General features: G+C 40.2%; 1 long non-coding RNA gene across 1 annotated transcript in view; it reads left to right on the plus strand.

The window, feature by feature from the left end:
* Positions 1-27,872, plus strand: part of LOC129191981 (uncharacterized) — a 123,602-nt gene that overhangs the window by 1,929 nt on the left and 93,801 nt on the right. The window contains exon 2 of the long non-coding RNA XR_008573301.1: positions 140-227. This is a non-coding gene — a long non-coding RNA (uncharacterized LOC129191981). The remainder of the gene's footprint in view (positions 1-139; positions 228-27,872) is intronic.

The following is a 27,872-nucleotide window of genomic DNA, read 5'->3' on the forward strand; positions in this document are numbered from 1 at the left end:
AATAAAAAAAAAATATAAAAACACTAATCCTGGCCAAGTTTCATGCAAGTAGTCTTAAAACTTTTTTAAAAAGATGTATAGCAAAGCCTGCCTTTTTAATTTAGTTAAAACATTATTTTATTTTTATTTTGTTACAAAGCTGTCCTCTGTCAAGTGGTGGATTTCCTTCACGATGTCACGAAAAGCCACAACTTCAACACGTCTTCTCTCAAAAGTGGAGCAAACAGGTGAGGGAGATGGCTGATTTTGATCATGTTTGGTGCTCATAAACACACATTACGGTTAGAACATGGTTAAACCTTGCAAGTATCATGTTAACCCGCGTAACTGACATGCAGTGGTGTGAAAAAGTGTTTGCCTGCTTCCTGATTTCTTTTTCTTTTTTTTTTTTGCATGTTTGTCACACTTGAGTTTCAGACCATCAAACAAATTTAAAATATTAGTCAGTCACCACATAACTGAACACAAAATCCAGTTTTTAAATGGAAATTTATATTATTAAGGGAGAAAAAAATCCAAACTACATGGCCCAGTGTGAAAAAGTGATTGCCCCCTAAAGCTAATACCTGGTTGGGCCACCCTTAGCAGCAACATCTGCAATCAAGCGTTTGTGATAACTTGCAATGAGTCTCTTACAGCGCTGTGGAGGAATTTTGGCCCACTCATCTTTGCAGAATTGTTGTCATTCAGCCACATTGGAGGGTTTTCCAGCATGAAGCGCCTTTATAAGGTCATGCCACAGCATCTCAATAGAATTCAGGTCAGGACTTTGACTAGGCCACTCCAAAGTCATTTTGGTTTTCTTCAGCCATTCAGAGGTGGACTTGCTTGCTTGCTTGTGTATTAGAGCGATCCATTGGTGCTCTGTTGTATGTGTCTGTTATTGTATTTACTACTGCTATCAGTAGAGGGTGTTGTATACTCATGCTGAAGAAGTGCAGCTCCACCTCCTCTCAGTATGTGTTTACATGCTTGTACTAGCATATTAGGAACCCACAGTGGACAATAGCTGGCTAAATATAGAGCCACACCAGTCCTTATTGGCTAAGGGAGAACCCACCCATTGTGTTCTGTGTCCTGATTGGCTGTAGACCATTGTCAATCAATCTCCTTGGTGTCCTTTCCTGTTGTGGTCAATAGTAGCTAGCAAACTAGCTAACTATGTGAGCTGCTTGCTAACCACCAATAAACAATAGAAGAAGCTAACCGGCTAAATGAATCTTGGGTTCAAGGAGTTGGACGAGGAGGACGACGGCAGGAGCAATATGTTTTAACAAGGGTACAAAAACGCTACAGCCGAACGGCGCCAGGAGGAATCACGGTCAGAGCAGTGAATACACGAGTCACTTAATAATTTCTGGTGTCCAACCTAGTAGGTTGATCATTACAACTCAAACGAAATTTGAACTTGTTTTTCACTGTTTGTGAAAAGTGTATAAAGTGTACTGTGAGGGGTTTTACAGCCTTAAAACATATTTCATAATTGTAAGCCAATAAAGTTGGCTCCTTTGGGGATTTGACTTACTGCGGGCTATTTTGGGAACCTATCCCCTGCGATAAACAAGGGAACACTGTATCTCAAAGCATTATCATGTCTATTTATTGATCACTTTTACCCAGCGATTTAGCGATGATCACGAAATCGAATGCCACAATTAGAAAGTATATAATTCCAATATATTCTTAACACATGCAGCTCGTTAGTATACTGTACAAATATTACATAAAGGCATCATTTTACCAATATGTATTTTATGGCACTCCCTGAACTATACAGATTTTTCTCATATAAAATGTAATTTGCATTTTTTTAATTACAGAAAATACATAAAGAAATCACTTATCATATCCATGACAAGCAGAATAGTGATTTTTATAGTGATGGAGTGACTTGTATATCATTATATTTATGATTGTTTTACTTATTTACGCCAATGAAAATTTTCTAAAGAAAATGTAATTAGCATTTTTTTAGTACAGTAAATCCATTCATTATCATTACATTGATGACAACAATAATAGTCATTTTTTAAATTTATTTACCGCAATGAAAAAATGCAAATAAAAATATATAATAATAGTGATAGTGATTTTTAAAATGTATTTTCCATGGTAAATTGAATTTGTGTTTTTTATTGCAGTAAATAAATGCATCTCCCCCTCCCCCCACTATTATCCTTGTTATAAATTGTTATAAGTGATTGTGATTTTAAAAAATGTGTTTACTCTAATGAAAAATTCAAATTTCTAAGGAAAGTACATTAAAAAAAATCACTATTGTTACTTTTATGACAAGGATAATATTGATATTTTTACTTATTTACTCCAATGAAAATAAAATTCACATAATAATTTGAATAATAGTGCAATCACTGGAATATATAATACTTTTAGTCACAAAAAATGATTCACATTTTTTTTGTTACAGTAAATACATACAAAATCACTTAATAGTGATTTTTATAGTGAGAGAGTAATTAGAGTGATGGAGTGACCTAAAATCAGTATTTATTACAGCAATAATACTATTTTTTTTTAATTTACTGCAATGAAATGCAAATTAAATAACATCACTTATCACATTTATGACAGGGATACTAGTGATTTTTTAAAAATCACTAGATTTATTTACTGTAATGAAACAACGTGAATTATGTTTTCTGACTAAAATATTTCTAGATTTCAGTCAGTGCCAAGTAATATAAAAAAAAAATTGGTTGCATGTATAGTCAGTGTATTTTGTTAGTTACACAGTCTTATAGTAAAATATTTCAACTAATTGACAAAAATTCCATTCTGTGGAAGAGTTTCCCACGACAAATCCATTTTTAATTTATTTTGGATGGTTCTGCTATAAGCCAGTCATGCTTATATAGGCAATTATATAGGCAAGGGAGTTTATTCATGTAGCCCATTTCCTACACCAGATAACATGGAATAAAAACAGTAAAGATATGGTTTAAGATGATTAAAAGATGATACAATACCGTTTTAAAACAATGCTTTTGATCATGTTGAATTTTACATACAAGAAGCAAAGTTCATCACTAAACTGCAAAATGTTGGTAACCGCATTGAAAATGCTTTGAAAAGATCTCCGTCTTGGGCCTGTAGTATGTTGTGAACGAACCCTCCATGTCTCGTACACTTCACGCCACTGAAATCTGCTTAGGAACAGATGACAGACTCCGGTGGAATGAAGGATAGAATACATGGAATGTTCCTGCAGAAGAGAGCCACGTTCTTGCCTCTTCTTGCTACATGGCTGAAGTCAGGAGGTGGTGCAGGCAGCAGGGACCGGAGGATGGCGATCATAGCTTGCTTTGAGTTCCTTTCTTGAGTTTTGAAGCCTGAGCAAGACCAGGCCCGCCCTCTGCTATGGCTGCAGGGTATCTTGCTCCATGTCGAAGTAAAGGCTTGCAACCAGACACCGCCCAGAACCCCTAACCTGGACCTTTCCTGTGCATCCACATTCGATATAGTTTAAAGTAGGATTTCACCCAGTTAAGAACACAAATGACTTTCCATTAAACTTGTAGACCATTCTCTGAATAAAAGGCAGATGTCTTTCCTGGCTTAAAAAGCATAACTCACCTTGTCATCATGTAAATCATGTAAAATGCTTCAAAGTCTTCCTGAGTGTCTGCATGCAGGAGCAACACCACGGCGCTATCAGTCTTTCCCTACCTGACTCAGGTATACACTGGTTTGGAGGGCAGGGCCGACCAATGGGATACAAGCCCCCGAGGGAGGCCGCCCACTCTTTTCCCAACTGTAAAAAAGCAGCCACACCCCAGCCGTGCTTGCGTGGCTTTACTGCTAAGGATGGACAAGTTGATCATCGGCAGGCATAGCAGTAAAATCATCCACTTTTACAGCTTTCAGTAGTCAGCTACTGACGCAAACAGATGTTTTTTTCCACCTCACAGACTTTGCAGGACGACTCCCAGGAAAGACAAAATGAAATAAAGGGAGTTTCATGTAATATTCATCTTGTAATAAAAGCCCTGTGTTCATTATTTGATGATGACCCCCACACCCCCCATTTTAATTTGCTCATCTTTAGTAAAATCCCATCAAAAGGCGCGCCTCAAGAGGACCCTCAAAGCCATTTTCATTAAAAACAAACATCTGAAGGATAATTGCAACCGTACAGAGGGGTATTACCACTGCAGTCAAGAAAAATATTATAGATTGCAAGAAAAAGTCGCAATGCCAAAAAGTTCTGAGGCAAAAGTCATAACATGAGTCGCTAATAGTACTAATACTACAAATACTACAAGGAAAAGTAGTAATATTGTGAGAATGAAGTGAAGTTGTAATGTGAGAATGAAAATGTGATGGCACAAGAATAAAGTTGTAAAACAACGAGAATAAACTCGTACATAATTTGTAAAACTGCTTGAACAAGTCGCTATCAAAAGAAAATCAGAATGTTATGAGAAATACAGATGTAGTACTACGAGAAAAAGAGTTGTGAGAATAAAGTCGTAATGCTGCGAGAAAAAGTTGAAGACTCTAGAAAATGTCCTTCTACACCAAGAAGGTAGTAAGATGTTTACCTGAGCGATATTACCCTGATTATGTCACTTCCCGGAAATGTTAGTCATGACTGGCACCATCAACTGTAAATGTAATTTTTGCAAATTTACTGTTCGCTTTCAAAAATTTGACAATGTAGAACATAATTACAAACAGTAGATAACATATTTAAGCAAAGTCGATGAATCATGTCAGGGACCCTGCAATGTTAGAAGAATAAATAAAGCCGTAAATCTGCAAGAAAAAACTTAACAGAAAATGACATTCAGTCTACATTTTTGCCAAAATTTTGGCTTTTAGAGGCTGTGCTCTTAAACTTTTGGAGTTTGCATGTTCTCCCTGTGCGTGCTTGGGGTTTCCATAGGTATGAATGCGAGCGTGATTGGTTGTTTGTCTATACGTGTACTGCAATTGGCTGGCGACCAATCCAGGGTGTACCCCACCTCTTGCCCAAAGTCACCTGGGATAGGCTCCAGCATACCCCTGTGACCCTAGTGAGGACTAAGCGGCATAGAAAATAAATGAATGAATTTTTGTCTCACTTGTATTTGTTCTTCTTGCATTTTGAAGGTCTACTTTGAACCTGCTTAAGAGCAAATGGTGCAAATGTAAATCCTTGCCATTTTTCAACTGGTCTAAAAATTTTGATCATGAGAATGTCGTAATTTTAATGAGTGAATGTCAAAATCTCTGCACATATTACTTGTTTTTTGTGTAAATACTGTATTATGACTTTCTTTGTGTAAAATGTACTTTTTCTTGCAATATTTTGACTGTTTTCTCTAACAGCATTATTCTTGTAATATTGTTACTTGTAGTGTATGCGGGTTCATACAAACTGTAGTTCATACTGTACATCCCATTCTGCCATTAAGAAAAAAACACAATAGTTGTATAGTTGCAAGTGTAGTTTGTTTTGTGCAACAAAAGAGCAAAGATAGGAACATTTCTTCGGAAGGAAATGTTCTCCTCCAGGCTGCAGGTACCCCCCACCCCCACCCCCCACCCCCCACCCCTTAAGCCCTAAGTGAAAAATGGGACGACACCGGCCATCCTTCAATGTGAAAGGAACAACTTTTTGAAAAGCATTCCTTCTTTTTACAATAGCTGGATTTAAGGGGGGGGGGGGAGATAAGGAGTGAGAACACATTCCTAAGCTGAGCCTCACCTGATGGCAGCTTTCTTAAGAGACCACCTCCGTCTGCCTTAAGACATCACAATCTTTCCACTTGGACATTTCCTCTTTGCAGCTTGTTTTCGTTTGTTGCTTGTGTGGAACCAACGGCAATTACAGAGGAGCCTTTTAAGGTGAAACACAACCTGTACGCTGGTCATCCTCCAATTTGTTTGTATTTTTTTTTTTTTTGGAGCTTCCACTGTGATAAGAAGGAATGCAATCATAACATGACCATACCACTGACTGTATGTTTGACTGCAGCCATAACGCTACTTATTATGTAAATACTACTACTACTATTATGGAAGTATACGCTGTGGTATATTTACTGGCGTTACCACAATTCTTTCTCTAGAATCTGATCTGATCTACTAAAAAAAAATAAAATAAAAAAATGACACTAAACAGTAAATAACAATAAACATAGAAAATACAAGATGAAGTCAGAATGCAGAACACATTGTAATATGAGAAGAATCACTCATTATGAGATGAAAGTTGTAGTGTTACAAGAATAATGTAATACCAGGAGAAAAAAAGTCATAATATTGCAAGAAGAAAGTGCGAAAAGACACAACAAAAAGACAGAGGGTATAGTTGTAGTTTTAGTGAGTTTAGGTTTTGTTTGGTTTTGGTGGTTCCACTGTATGAAATAGAAAATTGGCTGATGTTTTCAATTGTAAACGTAGTTTGGTGTCTATTTACCTCTTGTAGTATTTGGAAACATATTTAGTTTCCAAAAGTCGTGGTACACTCCTGATCAAAATGTTAAGACCAGTTGAAAAATTGTAAGAATTTACATTTTTAACTGTTGGAACTTAAGGAGGTTCTAAGAAGAGCTTCAAAATGCAAAAAGAAGACGTGGGAATGAGGCAAAACTTTTTTTGAGTAAGTAATGTATTGCAAGCAAGCATTTTTAATTTTTTTTTTTGTTTAAAGTCAGTAATGAGTAGCTGCACCATTGTTGTTAATCAGCTGAAATATGGCTTTGGGCATGCTCGATGCCAGTCTTTCCAGGAGGCGAGTGGGAATGTTGCTCCAGGTGGTGAAGATGGCTTCATGGAGGGCATCCACTGTCTGGAACTGATGTCCATTTTTGTAAACATCCCTTGCAATCCATCCCCAAATGTTCTCAATTGGATTTAGATCAGGGGAACACCCGGGAGGGTCCAACAGAATGAGGAAGAAGTCCTTAGTCAGATGGGAATTGTGAAGTGCAGCATTGCCCTGTTGACAAAGCCAGCCATTACCACACAGACGAGGGCCTTCAGTCATAGCTATCTGCCGTTTGACGCCCCTGCACAACCTGAAGCTCCATTATTCCATTGAAGGATAATGATGGCGCCCCCTCCCCTGTGCCATGTGGAAAACATCTCATGTGGGATCTCCTTGTCATGCCAGTAACGTTGGAAGCCATCAGGACCGTCAAGGTTACATTTTTTCTCATCAGAGAATAAAACTTTCTTCCATCTTTCAATGTCCCATGTTTGGTGCTCTTGTGCAAATTCCAAACGGTCAGTTTTGTGCCGTTGAAGGAGACGAGGCCTTTGACGTTTTTTCATCTTAAAACCCTTCTCTCGCAGAAGGCATCTCATGGTTATTGGACTGCGCTCTGCACCAGTAACAGCCTTTTATCTGGGCCGAGGAAAGTCCCGTGTTTTGACAGACAGCCAATGGGATCCTCTGGCACAGGACCGGTGACATTTTTTTGGGTCTACCACTTGACTTTTTTTGTTCCATAACTCTTAGCATCTTTTGAAGAAGTCTTACTACGTCCAACCTCAGCAGCAAAGCCTTGCTTATGCTGCTCAACAATCTGACCGCATCCAAAGAGAGAAAGCTTTGTTGCCTTTGCCATCATGAGATCATGACGGTGTGAATACCTTACAGAAAATTACATTCAATCTACATTTTTGTCAAGATTTTCTCTTTTATAGGCTGTGTTCTTCAACTTTTCATGGACGTACATGTTCTTTAATCAACAGCAACAACAGTTCAATGTTTTACAACTTTCACTTTCTTCCTCTAGTCTTCTAAACTTGCACTTCGTGTGGCGTAATTACTTCTTCTCCCCGACTTCAAATCCTCAAACTGCATGATCACATCCCTGATTTGACTAACATGAAAAGGATGCTTTTCATTTGAAATGTTGCCATTTGCTTCAGAGGCTTTTTTGACAGTTACAGCAATTTGAATGCATTTGTGTGAGTTGAGGCTCGGCAGCCCGAGGCCTCCCGGAGGTGTTTCTCTCTGCCGTGATAACTCCCCTCATCTCCACAGCGGCGGCGTTCCGATGTTGCGACTTGCCCGGGCAGGAATGCGAGCTAGCTGCTAAATGTGCTCTTATGCTGGAGCACATTGACAATCGGGCAGCATCGTCATTTTGAGGCATAAATATTTCAGTCTCCATTTGGATGCAGATTCAAGGCGGCACACCCAGAATACAAATGGGCTGCCTCCCGCTCGGAAGCTAGCGGAGGCATGTGAGCCTTTGACAAACACGTCATCAGAATATGTGAAATGGATTTTTAGTTCATTGCAGTTTACTGCATCTGTTAATTTTGCTTCCAGTTTTGATTCAAATACAGGTGATAATTAGTGTTTCTATTGGCTTGTCAATACTTTAGTTTGTTTGCTGTTACAGGAAATGCTAAGCCACAAATACAGATCAAACCAAGATTGTTGTCCTTCATGGCAAAATGTACATGTATTTCTTTGTAAAAACATCAGAAGCCAGAACAAGCAATGGGATCTTATTCTTATTCTTATGTTCAACAATCATAAAATACAGTAGATGCACTTTTATGTATTAGTATGTTAGGAATGCGGAATGGCATCATTGTATGACATGTAATCATCACTGGATGTATACTTCTGCTCAGTTTCTTTTTTTGTTTTGTTATTGAAAAAATGTGATATTCTTAAAGCTTTGTTTTCGCGCAAACTTACAAATACAGTCAAACCTCTGTTTTCAAATGCCCCAATTTTCGTATGATTCTATTTTTGACAAAAGATTTTGCCTTGGTTTTAGACACTGTCTCGCTTTCGTACAATATTGCGTATAAGAGCCTAGTCCGTTTGACCTGTACTGCATTGTTCCACGGAATCGAGTGCCCAGACCCTCGATTTGTAAGATCCATGAACACTGCAACTGCACACTTTCTATGGTCTATAGCGTTAGTCATTTCCTCCGTGATTTCAATCAGTGCCATAGAAGTTGAAATGTTAGCTCTGTATCTGTATTGACTACCTGCTAGTAATTCATTGTTATTAATAAATTTGTCCAATCTATTATTAAATAGCTTCTCGATCATTTTAGAAAATTGGGGTAATAAGGAAACTGGTCGGTAATTTGCAAATTGATGTTTATCTCCTTTTTTGAAAATTGGAACCACTTTAGCTATTTTCATTTTGTTAGGAAATTTTCCAATCTTAAATAAGTTTCTAATATATGTTAACGCTTCTGTACTTTGTGAGCACTTCAGTCATTAGCTTTGGCTTCAGTGTGGGCTGGAATTCCAAAAAACAATAGTACACTCTCAGTTAAACATATCCTTCTTGAATGCATTGAGTTTGCTCACATCTGTGTCAATTTTTATAATGTACCTGATCTGAAAACCTTGTTCAGCGAAGTTCCGCGATCATGCATCATAGAGTTTCTTAAAGAAATAAATCTTTTTATTAGGTTTTAGATAATGGAAACAGGCCCCTTGGCAGGCCATTTTATTCAGTATCTCGTCTTACAGAGGAGACTTTAAGCCGCCATCCCGTATAAAGAAAAGCCACACCATTTGAACATTAAAGAACCTACCGTACTTCTGTTCGAAAAGAGTAGGGAATTTTGCCCGGTAAAGTAGGTCACAGTTTCTATCTTACAAGCTCTACTCCCTAATTAAATTGATAAATTACACTCCCGAGAAACAGGTTTTGTCATTAATAACTTCACATATTAAGGTCCAGACACTTACATAACACTTTGTGTTGATAGTGTTGTTAAACTTTAATCAATCAATCAATCAATCCAAAAAACAAAACCAACAAAATGGTACAGTGTATGCCCAACTTTAATACACGGTAGTGAATGACGGAGAGCTAGATATCCAAACAAACATAATATCCATTCATTTGTCCATTTTTAATTACGAAGATCTTGTTCAGAGTCGTGGTGAAGCTGGAGCCTATCCCAGCTGACTTTGGGTGACTCGCAGACCCTAGGCTTGTTTTTCCTTGATTTAGCTCAGTTCACCTGTTTTTAAAGGGCGTTCAGTAAAGCAGGGTTCCAACACTCCCTCTAAACGAGCCCTGGCTTGTTTGCTTGAAGAATACCTGTCTAGCTTCTGCAGCTAAGCCTCTTCCTCAATAGAAACTGGCCACATTCCAGCTGGCTGGGGGTGCTGATTAGCGCCGCTTTGTTTGGAATCACAGCGTCGGGGCATCGGTGTCTGTTGAGGGAGTGCTGTGGGGCGGGGGTTGTGAGTGAAGAGGTCGCTCGTCTATTGACAGGGGCCAGGCAGGCGCAGCAAGCGCCCTCTGATTAGCCCGTCCATTAGTTAACCTGCACAGACAAAAAGAACAGACACGGTGCACCGGGGTCAATCGCAGTGCAGGAACCTTCCGGAGAAAGGTCCGACAGTGATTAGGACTCGGTGTGTGTGTACACGCTGTGTTTCTGTCAGAATTACATGCGTTGCCCAAAACAACAGACAATCATGCACACCTTTGCCCTTTTAATCACCTGGATTCCATTTGCTGCTGGAATCGTAATCAACGTGTGATCCCTCAGTTGTCCAACATGCTGAAGTGGTTTGATTGACAGTGCGTAAAGTCTTTGGAGTCAAGGGTAGAGTTTCTAGCGTTTTTACGTACTTTTGTGTTTACCTTTATATTTCACCTTAAAACAGTTTATCTTGGCATGGTTGGGTTCCTTTTTTTTAACATTAAAGCCTCACATGTGTAAGTGTACGCTTATTTTTTCCTTTTGACATAGTGTATTAACTAGTGTTGGGCATCGATGGGAACTGGGACTAACATTCCGATTCTCTCAGGATTGCTCTAATGTTTTTATTTAGATTCCTAGTTTCGATGCCCACTTTGCCGACCGGAGGAAATAGCCACAAACACCAACAAAGAACAAAGCACCAGCAAAGAAGAAGCAGCTAAAAACTTTGGCTTAATGTCATAAAAAAGAGCGGTCACCTCAGTGCAACATTTGCAACACAATGATATCATGCAAAGGGAGGGTGCATGATCAACATGATTAATGTTCACGCATTCATGGTGTCGAGAGTACCTTGTCTTTGATGCGCTACGCCGGACTTCCTCTCAGCAATCAGAATCAGGGAAGTCAAACAGTAAATGACGTCTGTCTCATGCCCATGTAATGGAGGGTTTCAGGACGCTAGCTGATGTGGAAGTTTGGTGTAAATAAAGGACAGGAGGCAAGTTTATCATTTGCACAGTTTGTCTCTGTTCAAACAACAGTCAAGGGAACTTCTCAACTCGCACAACACACTTCCGGCTTTCATAATAAGAGTGCTTTGGCGAGATTCTGTTTACTTGTGTTCACAAAATAAGGATGTCATTAACTCATTCGATCCCAGCCGTTTTTCAAAAGACAACCCGTTCAGTATGTCTTTTTTTTGTACCTTCAGTTTAGACCATTTTGACTGATCTTTCAAGGTACACAGAATATTGTGTTCTATGGCTGCTATATAAACATGGAACCTACCGAGAGAAAGATTACACTCCCGTCTTTCATCAGAAAAAGCTTGTTCTTCCGTTCTTTAGTAAACAGCAGTAGAACATAGGTAAGTTTCAGGAAAATATCAGTTCTCGACTAGAAAAGGGAGAAAACCAGCTGTTTGTGAAAAAGATACGTTTCAAGCATAACTTTCACTTTGACACAGATATTTTTTTGCTTTTGTGACAGCTCAAATATGTAAACAACTATACCAACATAAACGACACAAAGTAACAATTTATTTACAAATATAACACCATGAACTATTTACAGTTTTCATATTTGGAACTGAACTATGTGTGTGCTTGTGTGTGTGCTTGTGCATGCGTTAAAATTTCCCTACAATGCGTAACCTTCTGCACGCTATGCTCCGCCACGCTCTTTCACGTCCTCCTTCCTGTCATGTGTGTTTATGCCATCCACATGATTTCTGCCGAGCTCTTATCCAATGCACTTCTGCCACCTTGTGGCCGTTTTTATGGCGTGAAATCCATTAGTGGGGAGTTGCATCACCACCTCTTTGCCTCTCGCTTAAAAAAAACTGAAAGACGTATAAATATGTTGTTGGGATCGGGCATTCGGGTTTATAAAAACATATAACTACGTCTTTGGTATTGAAAGAGTTAAAAATAAATTGCACCAACATTGAGGCAGAAAACAAAGTATACTACTTTTTCAAAAGTAAACATCTTTTGTGAAAGTGAATTCCTGTAAAAAGAAACTTATTCAAGTTATACAACTACTGTATATACTTATTCAAGTTGAATGGTTTGGTATTAATATACTGGTTGAAGACAGCCCTGTAAGAAATTCAATGTAAAGTTGATAAAAAGTTTATATCATGTAAAAATTCACTGAGAAGACCTTTCATCCAAAAAGAACTCTGGTTGGCGCCCTCATTTAAACCATGCAAACTTTTATGACCCTGTCACTTAAAAGCATCGGGATCGAGAATCGTTAGGAACCGGAATCAAAACACGTAATCGGAACCGGTATCGTTCAAATTCAAACGATGCTCAGCGCTAGTTGGACCTAAAATCTGAGATTTTTTTTTGGTCAAAAAAATGAACACTTCTTATAACGTGGAATGCAAAATTACAAATTTAGCAAACAAAGTTAAGAACAGTCAAATATTATTTACCTTGAAAGCCAGGCGAGGCCTCAGGCAGTTACTGTTTACTATGTACACAACAAATCATGTCCACCTCAAGAAAGATGAACATAAACAGCCTTGCTCATCCAGAGGGCTTTTCACAGCCATGATGTGCGTCTTTGAGGCAGTTGGCCACTTGATGGCACTTTGGCTCTTCTTCCCCTCCCTCTACCTCTGCAACCAAATGACTGTCCATGCTTTGGTTGATTGACGAAGAGATTTCTTCAATTATCGCGGTCGGGTCTGGAACCAGTTAACCCCAATAAACGTGGGACGACTGTGTAAGGCATTCAGAGGACACATTCACAGACGTTGTGATGATATGTGGTATTCTACATTGGTCACTAGGTGTCAGTAATGTTACTGTAATGTTGGGTGACACACACAAGACTTGATGGCCGTAACAGCAGGCTTTTATTACAGGTTTGAGTTATCTCACAACAGGCACAATAATCCCCAACACAGGCCCACACCAAGCTAAAACTCAACTCTGAACCCTCAACGTCACTCCCTGTCCGTCCCCCACTCAGCTCCCCTAACACCGGAACACATTTACAGCAACACACATGAGCGTGAGTCTTATTTATGTCTTATTTTCTCGTTATGTTTACTATATTGGGTAATAGGATTGTAAAGGTGACTATAGGGGTATTATTTCATAGCTAGAGAGCTCTAATAATGTAATAATAAGGTTGTAAACAGGTTTTCTATGCTCCAAGTATGAAAATATTCCATATATAAATAGGGAATCTACTTTGCAAAAATTCACTTATCACGTTCAGGTCTGAAACCAATTAACTGCAATGAACGAGGGATTACTGTATTTGTTTGGGGTCAAAAATGGTTCCTTGCTTATTTAAGGGTTAAACTTGTAAAGCATTTTATTTGCATGTACTATGTAAAAAAAAGAATATTTATATAAAAAAAACACTTTACTCCAGTTGGTCAGAAGTCAGGCGTTTCTTTTAAAAAGAAAGGCTTTAAGGGTGGAAATGTTGACCAACTCCTCCACCAGGTAGTTGTGCTTTCATCCTCTTAAAATGCATTGGAAAAGCCAAAAGATGTCAGGTGTCATACATCGTGGTCGTCTACCAGCGTGCTTTTCAACAGATAAGCCAAACACGGTGATTGATTCTCGGCCTGCAGACGACTGTTCTGTTCTGCGCGTGTTTCTCTCCCTAGAAGTCATTGGCTTTAAATGAAGACTTTGTAATCTGCTCCTGGTTATTTCACATCCTCGGCTTATCTGAATAGTACATGAGGAGCAAAATGAGTTTCTGACTTTGGCCGCCACTGCCGGCTTTACATATTTATTTGGCAGCAAAGGTTGAATAGCGCAGCTGGGAAGCTAAATTATGTATCGACATCTAATGCCCGCTCAGAGCCCCGTGGATGCGGGAAGATGTATAGTCTGCCGGCGCCTATTTACGCTGCTGAAGCGTCCTCACAGAGCCCATGCATACCTGCTGCTTCAAATGTGAATAAGAACACACTTCTCACTTTGGGATTTCATCACATTTAGTCTTTTTTGTAGCTTGTTTAAATGCCCCCCTTCCGCCTTCCACCATTCCCTGTCGTTTGACACGCAGGAATTTTCCAGGAGTGTTTCCTTGGCTTTGTGGAATGCCGACAGGACACAGCACGTCTCTGGTTGCCTCTGCACCCCGCCCTCAAGGCAATTTAGGAGAGGAGACTGCAGGTAATGAAAGTTATCGTGTCTATGGTTGCGTGTAAAAGCAGTATCTCACATTTCAGCAATTTTTATGAATAGCCTGTCTGAAGACAATAGTATAGAAAATAAACATGGATGTACTTTAGAGTGATCAGTGCACAGCGTTTATAGCAGTACACACTTACTATTCCCTGAAAATGAGTCAACACACAGCTAGCTGGCAACACAATGTACTGTATGTCTCATGCCGATACAGTCACGGTTCAGGGCTGCACGCGTACTGATGGCACTAGGAAGCTACGGTTCAGTAAGGGCAAAGCAAGATAATTTCACTGTGCATGTTGGAATTTTTCTCCTCACTGAACCATAGCGCCCCAGTTCTGGCAGCACTCATGCAGCCCAGGACTATGACCACCATATTTGATGCAGTTATCTCACTGAAACACCAGAAAAGGTTGCTAGTGACAATTTAAAGCCGCAGGGGTGTAGTAAAAAAAGTGTGTTTGATGTGTGGATACTCCGATGTTCCTATAAGGACAAGGATGCATGATATGCTGCGTGCGGTTATGCCTCAGTAAGCTCAAGAAGACAAAGTGAGGGGATCATGCTCTGCTTCACAATGTCACAGTACATGTTGGAATATGTCTTTCCCCTCAATGAACTGCATTTCCCCCCGCATCGGCAGCACTCGTGCAGCTCAGGATCGTGACGCTACCACAGTCATGCTTGACTGCAGGCAAGACACTTTTGCTTTCAGCGCAAAGTCACCAGACGTGTTGATGTAAGAACCGTGCAAGGGAAGACGAGCTCCTTCTGCTCTGTGATGATCGCTGGTTCAAACTGGTGGACCTGGCGGCCTGTCAGACCCGATCCAGTGGCCGCATTGTCTTTTGAAATGGAAATGGCACACCGCTTGTGTGCCTTCAGCGCAGATAGCAGTGCTCGACTGCCTTATGATGTGACGCACCGTCTCAATGCATCATCCCAGCTTGAGGAAATAGAATGAGAGTCCCCTTGTTGCATTTTTGCAGGGCTTGTTCAGCTTGAAAAACAAACATGTTGAGCATTGGCGTCCTTGCTGGCGGTGCTCCATGGTGCTTGAGTCACAAAATGCTACAAAACTTCACTGATGAAGCCACAGAGCCACAGGGAACCATGCTTTTGCGCCATCTGCTGGGCAAGAGGGGGAAGAGCAGCAGCTACTGTTGACCTCTCGTTTTTCCTTGCCTCCATCGCCAAAGTGCTTGCTGACGTGGGGTTCAGTTTGGTTTCGTTTGTTGTGAATTGGCTCTATAAAAATAGCTAACTTGACTTGGCGACTAAACAACTTTAACCGCCTTTTTCCTGTCACCATTGACCCTGAATTAACCATTAAGAGGTCCTTGTCCATACCCTCACACATTTAGTCACTAAAAAAACACACCAACTTGCCAAAAAGTATTTTTCCACTTTGACTGAGCCAATCTTTTAAAACTAGTTCAGCCTGAAAATGATATGTTTGGCATTTTAAACTTTTAAAGGCTAAATCCACTGTTTTTACACTCCAGAAAATTATGAATAAGTTATTTCCTTAAAGAACATTTCAAGGAGTTTTATTTATGTATTTATTGTATGTTTGTAATTATTAAATATAGATGATATATTATAACTAATAATTTTTTTTTGTATTAATTGAATTATTTAATCCATCTATCCCTCCCACCCATTTCCTATCCATATATCGAGAAACATACATACGTCAAATATATGTGTATTTTTTAACCCCTTAAAGGCTACTATGTTTACATTGTTCTACATTTTTATAAACCCGAACGGCCGATCCCAACAACGTGTTTTTGTTTTTTTGCGCGAGAGGCCAGAAGAGGTGATGACGCAACTGCCCACGAATGCATTTAAGCAATGAAAACGGCCACTAGGTGTCAGAAGTCCATTTGATAAGAGCTCGGCAGAGATCATGTGGACAAAATAACACATGACAGGAAGGAGGAAGTGAGAGAGCGTGGAGGAGTGTAGCACGCAGAAGGTTAGGCATTGTAGGGAAATTTTAACGCATGCACATGTGCACACGGTTCAGTTACAAATATGAAAATTGTAAGTAGTTCATGGTGTTTATATTTAGTGTTATTTTGATGTGAAACAACCCCTTTTTGTGTTGTTTTTGTCGGTATAGTTGTTAAGATATTTGAGCTGTCAAAAAAGCAAAAAAAATGTGTGTCAAAGTGAAAGTTATGCCTGAAATGTATCTTTTGACAAAATGCTGTTTTTCTCCCTTTTCTAGACAGGAACTGATATTTTCCTGAAACTTACCTATGTTCTACTGCTGATTTCCTAAAGAACGGAAAAAGGTAGAAACTAACTTTTTTTTTTTCTCATGAAAGACTGGAGTCTACTCTTTTTTTTTTTTCTTTTGGTAGGTTCCATGTTTATATAACCATAGAACACAATATTGTGTGGGCCTTGAAAGATCAGTCCAAATCGTCTACTGAAGGTGTTGTCTCTTGAGAAATGGCTGGGATTGAATGAGTTAATTTCTAGTATGTTTACTTAACTCCCCTGTCTTTTGTTGGAAAAAAAACCCAACTAAAATGACATACACACACACACACACACACACACACACACACATTTTTTTTGCTGCATGCTTTGAATGGGAAAAAGCAGTGCTCCCTGGTGGACAAATATATAAAAATAAAAACTAACATCTTAACATAAAGGATTGCATTAGTTTGTCGCGATGAATGCAAGATCAAAAATCTAATTCTCTGGTTTTCATTTGTAAATGTATCACTTTTTGAGTGCAGGAATAGAGATGACAACTTTGAAGTTGTTTTAAAAATCAAAATATTTTCATTCATTCATGCCGTAGTCATTGCTTGACAATTTAAAAACAATGATTGGCACAAAATGTCCCTATAGGATGTCTTGAGCGTTAATATTAGTGGGGATAGAAGTAAGAGTCTAAATATTGTTTTTGCTGAGGACTGTTTTCACTCCTGATGTTTTTTCCCTTTCACTTCGGCGACATTGATTTTTGTGAGAAATGAAGAGAAAGTAGATTTTTGTGAAAGCTCCCGGAGCCTCACACGATATCTCTTTGGGTGTCGGGAGCGAGGAAGAGCCATGCTAAGGTATTTTTCTAGCCGTGGGGAGAAGCATTAAAAAAAAAAAATGTTGGCAATATTATTTCCGAGTTGACGTTATTACACTTTTATGCGTCCTGGGAAATCATTGTGTCCTGGGCTGCAGCAAATGATTATTGAGAGCTTTATAGGGCGCGATGTTTAATATGAGGGCGAGAGCAGACAAAATCACTCATGGCACCTCGGGGGAATAAATTAAGGGTGAGTGAAGGTATCTCTGGCATCTTCGCAGAAAGACAATCTTTATTACCACCTGCCAGGCTTCATTGGCGCGTCATTACAGGCCGCACATACTGTGCAGCTGGCGGAGGGTTGTCATTCCCGCCGTGCGTGGACTGCAGTGTTTACTCCCGCCGATACGTCCAGCAAATATTGATCTGGGAGATGTGCTCAGGTAGCCACAAGGCCCTGCAGACTCCTGAGGCAGTCAGCACCTCCATGTTTGACAAATCATGTCCACATGTCTTCTCATTAGTCGCTAGGGATGGACTTTCAAAAGCAACGTTCTTGATGGATAAATACATAAAATAAAAAATCTTCAGTGACATTTTGTGTGGTAAAGACGCTGACATACAACAACCAAGTAAAGTAAGTCCAGTCTACAGCACTGTTTCTCAGAGAGACATAAAAACACACGAAAGCAGTAAAGTTAGCATCAGTACACACGAAAACACCAACTCCGAAAGTACTGGGATTGAGAGGATAATGGATTTTCTGATGTGTAGCAAAGCCTGTTGCCTGTCTTACGTCAAGATTTATTTAGTATTCATGTGTAAATCATTACAGTATATCAAAAACATGTGCATCTTATACGAGTCAAATGAGGCTAAATCGTTTCTGAAGTGTGGGAATACAGTAATCCCTCTTTTGTCACGGTTAATTGGTTCCAGGCTCGACTGTGATAAGTGAATTTCCAAGGAGTAGGATTCCTTTATTTCTAAATGGAATATTTTAGTAGTTGGGGCGTAGAAAACATGTTTCCACCCTTCTAAATACGTTTTTAACATTATTAAAGCTCTCTAGATATGAAATAACACCCCTATAGTCACCTTTACACTTGTATTACCCAATACAGTAGACATAATAAAAGAAAATAAGCCATTTAAGAAATAAATAAAACTCTTGCTCATGTGTGTTCAGCACAGTGAGTGGCGGGCAGGAAGTGATGTCGGGGGTTCCGAGTCGAATTTCAGCTCGCTGTGAGTTACAGCTTTTATTAGGGATTTGGTGGTCAAGTCTGGGGCTTGTGTGTTTCACCGAACATTACAGTAACATTACTGACACCTAGCGTAGAGTGCTACATCAGCGTTTATTTGTATTTTAGTTCTTTTAGCCATTTTTAGGCTTGAAAATGCTTCATTTAGGCTAACAATATGTACAGTTTGCTTAAATATGCATATTTAATGCATATCCATATTCAACCATGAAACAGCATGATTTATTAATTGATGTATTTTTGAAAAACTGTGATAAAGGGAGGTGGCGAGGGACGACTGTATACTCATAGTTCCTATTCAGTAAACCTTACAATAGAGGGGATACTTACATTTTAACAATAATAATACAAAAAAAATCATGATCAAGTTTCATACAATCAGCTTTTAAACAGGTTTTTTTAAGGCTTGTCGTGAAGCCTGATTAAAAAAAAAAATATATATATATATATTAACAAAATTATCTTTTGTCACGTAGGCTTAGATTTATTGGGTATTCATGAGTAAAACATTATAATGTCATGATTACAGTCCAGTATATGAAATTACTGAATTTTAAAAGTAGTGATGATAAAATTAATCCTGGCCAAGTTTCATACAATTAGCCTTTAAACTTATTTTAAAGATGTGTAGTGAAGCCTACTTTTTTGACAGATGATACATTTTTGGTGATGAAAAACAGGCTCACATTACACTACACACATTACTGTTAGAACATCATTAAAAAGCGTATTTTGCATATTAGGAGACTACTAAGTGAGGGAAGCCAAAGCAGGACATTTGCAGTCGGCAGACTAGATCGTCGTTTAGTTTTCTAAGCAGGCTAAGCGCCATTCAGCCTCCTCCCTTCCTGAGATTCAGCAGCCTGCTGCTTGTGTGTCCTGCTCTCAGGTGGCCCATCTGCTTATCAGCAAACAGAAAGGGAGAAGCTATTTCCTCCCATCCTCCAGTGAAGGGCACCTGGAGAGGCTCGGGCTCAGGTAGGAGCGCCTCCATGTTGCCATGGAGAAGAAAAGACTCATTTCCTGCCTAATAACAAAAGAGATAAAGAGGCAGCTTCCCCGCATTGTTTTCTCCAATTTTGTCCTCCTCATCCTCAAGGGGGCCACACTCCTCTGTCTCGGCGCGCTCTGGCGCAAAACGAAGTGTTGGCACGTGTGTGCAAAAACACCGTCTTATTACCTGGGCTGCCACTGGATGAAGATGCTTTACCAGAGTAAACACAGCGTCCAGTGGGAGCCAGTGGTCGATACGTTTGGGAGGAAGCATATTAGCTCCAATATCATCTGAAACACACACACACCACTTTATTTTACTGCTCTGAAAAGACTGGTCTATGTACAAACTGGTCCTCTTATTATATTACTGTCCAAGTCCATAGAACTGTGTGTGCAAACGTAGACAGAGAAAATCATGGAAATTGAATGAATCGCTTCCAAAGTTTTAAGTGCACAGACAATAGTAAGTAACATTTCAACATTATTAAGTGTCATGAAAGTGTCAAAAGAAGTTCACAATAGTACAATTGCTGCATTGCGGTTCCAAAATCGCTCCCCAAATCTACCGCGTTTTTTCAAAAATGAATTATCTAATAAATGGTCAGTGTTTCGTGGTTGACTATGGCCTATTATTACTCAAAACATATTGAAAGACAAGTTATATATACAGTATATAGTATTGTGGTCACTAGGTAAGAAATGACATTACATTAGATTACTTTCACACTGCATGGCACCAGCCATGGCATGTCCGACATGATTGAGTGGGGGGAAAAAAAAGTTCTCCTCCCATTCCGTGTGGAAATGGTACATTTTTGGCTTCTTACTTTGTCGTTCTTCCCCACTCCGCTTGAAACCATTTCTTAAGTTTGGAATAAGTAAATTGGAGAGGCTAACTAGTTAGCTCGGTAGCTTGCTATGCTAGTGGCAGCCGTCTCTTTTGTCCCGGCAGTGATCCCATAGCCTGCGTAATGTGGTTTAAACAAAAAATCCTAGGAGTGTAAGGGTGACTATAGAGGTGTTACTTCATGTCTACAGGTTACCTATGCTCTAACAACTCAAAGATTCCAGTTAGTAATATTGAATCTGACTTCACGGAATTTAACTTATAGCAGTTGGTTCCGGAACTATTTAACTGCAATAAACAAGGGTCAACGGTGTAAATGTTTGTTATACGTCAATTGGAAGCAGGCAAAAATTGGAGAGATGCTATTTCCGAATTGTAAAAACACTCCTTGCAGTAATCCCTCGCCAGTCTACACTTCGAATTTCACGGCTTCACTTTGTCACAGTTTTTCAAAAATGTATTGATAAATCATCACTGTTTTGTCATTGAATATGGACTATTGGTACAAGAAATGCATATTTATTAAGCAAATTTTTAAACATTTTTTGCTGAAATGAAGCTTTTCCAAGCATTAAAATGACTAAATGAAATAAAATACAAATATAAGGCATTCAGAAGACGCATTGTGATGATATGTAGTATTCTACACTGGTCCCTAGGGCTATGTTCACACTGCAGGTCAATTCAAATTTGTTTTGCTCATATGTGACCTGTACAGTATCTGACTTTTTTCCATGCCATTGTGAACAGTACAATTACATTTTTTTCAAATGCAACTCATTCGTATTTAGATGTATCCGATCTACTGCAGTCTGAACAGTGAGGTCGCATATATCCGACCTCTATGTCATCGAAAGGCGTGTTTTGCTCTGTTTACTGAGACTTTGATAAAGGTACCCACCGATGTAGGCAAAAGTTATTCTTGTCATACGAAAATTATTTAAAAATAGTGTCAGTGAAGCGGCTCACGTCAGTGTACCGCTACTCCGGGCTCCAACATCCACCCACACGCTCCTCGGAACAAGTTCTCGCAGCAAGTTCTCCACAAAGTGCCATAGCCAAAAGTCTTGCCCTGTTTCTTCTTAATCTTAATCATTTGGTGAAAAAAATTTTGACTCTCGTTGCACGAAATCCTTGAAATTGCCACAAATGCGCCAAGGTGAGGCATTGTTTACTTCTATAAACACAAAGCATGTGTTGTGCTTTTGCGAATGTGTATCACTTCCCAGACACTTTGTGTTTGATAAGTCACATTTTTTTGATAATGTGAACGACCACATACATACATACAAAACAGGAAGTAAAAAAAAAAAGTACAACAAGGAATTCTCCTATTGCTAACATGTGCAAGTATGTTATGTTTTATTTATGTCTTATTTTCTCTTATGTCCATTTTATAGGGTGATGCGAGTGTAAAGGTTACTATATGGGTGTTATTTCCTGTCCAGAGGGCTCTACTAATGTTAAAAAACATTTTTAGAAGGCCGTAAACGGGTTTTGTATGCTCTATGAAAATATTCCATTTATAAATAAGGAATCCTACTTTGCGGAAAATCCACTTATCACGGTTGGGCCTGAAACCGATTAACGGCGATAACTGAGGGATTGCTGTACGGCATAACTCTTTGACCACCTGGTCATAGATAAACATGTAGTATATTGTGCAACAGCGAACCAATTTTGTAATAGCGCTAAGGGGCAGACTGCTCAGCCAGGATTACTAGCGCTGATGAGTTCAGTCACTCATCACGTCAATGAGGAGCGTATGATGATAATTGTTTCTGCTTGAGTTGCAGAAATCCGAGTAAAAGCACATCCTGGTTGATATGAGGTCTCACGAGTTTGGAAAATGTCATGAAACATGCTGATGTCTCACATTACATCACATGACAAGAGCTCTTATATTTTCACAGTGATTTTTTTTTTCAAATTCGTATTTAACTGTATGACTATTGGGGCATTCAAATTGTAGGGGAATTTCTGTGCCATCAAATTTGCATATTTATATAAGAATAAAAATAACTATGCTCCACGATTATTGGTCCAGATTTTTCTTCTCCTGCTTCCTTTTCGACATGTTTTGTTTTGAAGATTTAAGCCTAAGTGGCTATCATCATGCATCACAAGGCTTTTCTACCGCAGGTCTGCCTCGTGTCACCGTGTCACCGCGCTGCGGGTCGCAGCAGAGCACCAGCCGTGCAAGTGGTGATTAAGTTGGAAGGTCAGGTGGAATTGATTCTCCTCCCCGCGGAACATCCTTGTCGCACTAAGGCTAGAAATGAGTGCCAATTTCTTTTGTGGGAACCACATTATTACCCAGATGCATGCTCCACCCTCTTGGGAGGCGATGGGGGTCGGAGGGGGTGGCCCGCCGGTGACGCAGTGATGTGGAAGTCTCACTGGAGCAAAGTGGTCAGGCATTCGCAGGAACAGCAAGACTAGCTAGCAGCCCTGCAGAGATTGTCTTAATTGAGAGCAATTACTTTGATGAGTCGGTGTAGTCAGAGCGATCTTTTATGTTTCATTAGAGCATTACTCAGCCATTTAGCTAATGAGAATAGGGAACGCGCAAACAAAAGTCATTTGCCCCCGACGTATCGAGCTGGGATGCCCCGCAGTTTTGAAGAATATCTCTGTGTATAATTAGAAGACACAATTGCCATGTAAGGATGAGCAGTCCTTACCCATGCAGAATGATGCAAACTACATGATACGTCTTTCTACTGCCAACATTTCTACAATTTTTTAGCACGCTTTCTTTGAGATACTGGTCCAAATGGCAATACAGGCACCATTGCCCATTGATTGATCCACAGAGATTGTTGATGTCCTCATCTTTGTTTAATTTCCTGGCAAGGTCCATGTCATCGTGCCCCCAGAGCATCCACTGAAGGGAACGCAAGCAAGATCAGGGTTTATTGTTCCAAACCATACCAGTGGCAAAGTCCGCCACTCCTGACCCACGTTTTTTACGGATTATCGTCCTTTATCATTATTGTATCGTGTGGGGCGTGCTCCGGGAGTACAGGATTGGTGGGGCGCTACTATGTGCAATTTGGTCTTTTAACCGGAGCTTGAGTCTGGCTCGCATTGCCTGCAGTAAGTCCAGCCTTTTTCCTGTGGCCTCCGCCAAGGCCGCCCTTTGTCACCGATTCTGTTCATAATTTTCATGGACAGAATTTCTAGGCACAGCCAAGGTGTTGAGAGGGTCCAGTTTGGGGGCCTTAGGAGCTCTGCTATTTGCAAACGATGTGCCCTGATGGCCTCATCAGGCTGTGACCTTCAGCGTTTTCTGGGGAAGTTTGCTGCTGAGTGTGAAGCTTCTGGGATGAGACTCAGCGCCTCTAAATCTGAGGCCATGGTTGTCAGTTGGAAAAGGGTGGATGGCACCCTCCGGGTTGGGAGTGAGGTCTTGCCCCAGGTGGAGGATTTCGGGTCTTGTTCACGAGTGAGGGAAAATTGGAGCGTGAGATCGACAGGTGGATCGGCGCAGTGTCTGCAGTAATGCGGTCGCTATACCGGACCGTTGTGGTGAAGAGAGAGCTGAGCCGGAAGGCAAAGCTCTCAGTTTACCGGTCGATCTATGTTCCCACCCTCACCTATGGTCACGAGCTTTGGGTCGTGACCGAAAGAACGAGATCTCGGATACAAGGGGCTGTAATGAGTTTCCTCCGTAGGGTGGCTGGACTCACCCTTAAAGAGAGGGTGAGGAGCTCGGTCATCCGGGAGGGGCTGAGAGTAGAGACGCTGCTCCTCCACATCGAGAGGAGCCAGTTGAGGTGGCTCGGGCATCTAGTCCGGATGCCTCCCGGACGCCTCCCTGGTGAGGTTTTCGGGCATGCCCAGCCGGGAGAAGGCCCTGGGGCAGACCGAGGACATGCTGGAGGGATTATGTCTCACAGCTGGCCTGGGAACGCCTTGGTGTCCTCCCGGTGGAACTGGAGGAGGTGGCTGGGGACAAGGAAGTCTAGACTTTCCTACTGAAACTGCTGCCCCCATGACCTGAACCCGGATAAGCGGAGGAAAATGGAATGGAATGGAATATACATGTAAAACTCAGCTACATAGCCAGTCTATGATGTCATCAGCGGTCGACTCTGAAAAATGTTAACACAAAACGCTTTTTTTTTTTTAGTTCTAAATGCATATAAATGACGAATGAAATTGATAAATGAACATTTAAGGTTACTTTTACCTTCATCGGACACGTGACTCTAAATGTGAGCGTTCTCAAAGACCAGATGTGGCAGCGAGACACCACACCATCTTCCTCTTTTGTCATGTTCTTTCTTGAATTCAATTCGATTTAATAGTGCTTTTCACCTTCTTTATCAAAATACTGGCACTTGAAACTTTCTTTGGCTCCATTTTGGTTTATTCAGGTGGGAAACACTGTTGAATTAGACAAATAAGTCATTGCAAAACAGGACTGTAACTGTCTTTGGGAACAGTTACATCAAGAATCACATCTTCAGTGAACGTAAAAGTAACCTTAAATCAGGGGTGTCTAAACTTTTTCCACCGAGGGCCGTGTACTGATAAATCAGAAGATGCGGGGGCCACTTTTACATTTTTTTTAAACCAACCCATGTAGATATACTCAGATTTTTTTCATGTTACAGAAAAAAACAGCCTGCATCTGTGCTCTGTATTGTCCGTGACAAAGCGTGTTATTATTATGAACTATTTTTTTAACATTAAATGTCTTTGCTCTTTGTACATTTTATCTTCTCATATTTAGTTTTTATTCTCATAATATTCTGACTTTATTATTATAATAATATAACTTCTACTTAAACTTATTTTCCTAAAATTACAATTTTTGTTTCTTATATTACTTTACAAAAAAAGCTTTAACTTTATTCTCCTAATATTTCATTTTTATCCTTGTAAAAATGACTCCTGTTTTTCCATTTTTGCTGTTTTTTTAAAAAACATTTCTCATTTAATTGTATTTTAGATTCTATTGAGGTCCAATACAAATAAACAGTTGCATGCCATAAATGGCCTCCGGGCCATGCTTTGGATACCCACGCCTTAAATGTTCATGTATATCTTTCATTCATAATTTGTATGTACAGTCAAACTTGTCTATAGCAGCTACTAGAGGGAGACTGCAAAAGTGGCCGCTGTAGGCAGGTGGCCTCTATAGACAGGTTGGTGTCCAGTTTGAATGTTGACCAATAGAGGGGAAAAAAATAATAATAATGTTGACCAGTAGAGGGCACTGTGTGACTGCGGATAAAAGTTGTACAGCACTACTAGGCTTGTTATTATCCACGACCCACAGAACAAAGCTGTGCTAGTAATGTCTTACGCTTGTTTTTTATATTTTACTTTTTATGCGAGTGTCATTACAGCTTTAGTTCATCAGGAAGTGACGGTGGGCGTCCCGAGCAGGAGAGCTAGGCTCAGTGCTAGCTGTGAGTTTGGAGAGAGTTGGGAAGTGTGTTTATGTTGGCGTGGATGTAAAGTCCTGCAGTGTTCTCCGCTGTTAATAAAGCCATTAAAGTGCATCGGCGACGTGAGTCTCTCCTTCCCCACAACAAGCGGCATTACAGTATTGACCAGTGCGCACCAGGAAATAAACGGTGTCATTTCTTACAGGCATTGCCTGGACAGCTATGTAGTGGGGCTTGTTTAACCTTTGCCTTGTGGGCAAGCAGGAAGGAGAGACGATGCTGAGAGATGTGTGTGTGTTCTGAGCTGCTCTCTGGTGGCCGCGTTCAATAAATAAAGTTGGCAGAAGCAACAGGAGAAGTTTCCTTCTTTGCTTCGGAGCTGAATAACACTGACAAGTTAACAGACGACAGCTTTTTTTTGTGTCGAATACAGAAGATGAGGACTGATGGATTTGTGGATGAGGATTGATAAAAAATAACGTGAGTACCTTCTAAAATACTTCAATTAAGTACAACCGAACTCAGTTTTGCTCCCGCTGGCTTTTTAAAAACATACTGTATGCTAGCATGGTTTTAGCGTGCAAGCAGTATTGTATTGTAGTGTCGCTGGGAGCACGTCCTGTTCCCAGTCTACTTTGCGGTAATGTTTTGGTGCAAATGCTCTTAAAGTTACATGTTTGACCAGGAAATAGCAAGCTCAAAAGAAGACGGCTTTTTTATGTGGAACAACTGACAGTTTGTGTGGATCTTGTGAATGATTGTGACTGAGCTAGGACTCAGTAATTAAAGTCTACACACGACGGCTTCATTGATTGAAAAACAAAACTTTTTCGTGCATGAAGCTTCTACTTCGAGTCGGTAATTTGGCCGCAATATGCGGTCAGATATTGACCAAGGGAGACAAAATGGGTGGCCGCTGGCGGCGTTGGACGGGTGACTGCTATACACAGGGTCTACAACATGTAAATTTGCCGCGGGGGATTTTTCAGTGGCCGTTCTATAAAGGTGGCTGCTAAGACAGGTTTGACTGTATTTATATGCATTAAACTATAAAAATAATATTTTCTGTAAACATTTTTGGCTTTCTCGAACAGATGACTGGGTTTGCATTATTTTTAAATTGATTGAAAATTGATTCAGTTAGTCAGTTTTGTTTAGAGTCGCACCTTCTGGAACAAGTTAATGATGCATTGATTAGCATCATTATCATTAGGTTCAACGGTACATAAATACATAAACTAATGGTGAAAAACACTAGAAACCAAGTTTAAAGAATACCTGGCACTGGATGCTTGATTTCATGTCAGTCTTTGCAGCAAATTTCCAAAGATATGCATTGATGTTGCAGATTGCATCAGCGTCAAAACTTCAAAGATCAGCTTCAAACCTTGAAAGCGAAGAGACGAGCCACCGCGTAACTTTTTGCAATAGACGTCAAACGCTTTCTCTCCCTTTGCGATGGAGACGCGTCGGATCGTGCTGCGTGGTGACGTGGGTGGCTAAAAAAGCAGGCATCACATGCGTGTCATGTAGACAATATTGCAGCGGCGTTGGCGCCAATCTGACAACCCGATCTGTTGTTTTAGCGCCTCATCAAGCGCCAACAGCGAGCCGTAATTGCGGACCGTGCTTCGTGTTTTGATGCGGCTGACAAATCCTGACAGCGAGCGCGGCGGCTGCCGTCAGTCGCAAAGCCGCCAACATTGTCTTAGTTTTATTAGGCTGAGAGCAGTCAAAGACACCTGAGGCGTAACAAAACAAAAACGCACAAAGAAAGATGTCCTTAATTATCACCACTTGAAAGACGTGCTGTAGAGGGAGGCTCAGCCCACGGAAAACAAGATGAAGGTCGCACGCACATTTTTACCAGCAATATATGAGTCGTCTTTGCTCATCCGACTTTTTATTTCAACTTTTTTGAAGATCCATCGAGGTTTCTTTTTTGGCGCTCAAGTCCTGGAGATGAAAACTCTTTTCAATTTTGAAT

Source organism: Dunckerocampus dactyliophorus, chromosome 1, assembly GCF_027744805.1.
Source record: "Dunckerocampus dactyliophorus isolate RoL2022-P2 chromosome 1, RoL_Ddac_1.1, whole genome shotgun sequence".
Taxonomy (NCBI): domain Eukaryota; kingdom Metazoa; phylum Chordata; class Actinopteri; order Syngnathiformes; family Syngnathidae; genus Dunckerocampus; species Dunckerocampus dactyliophorus.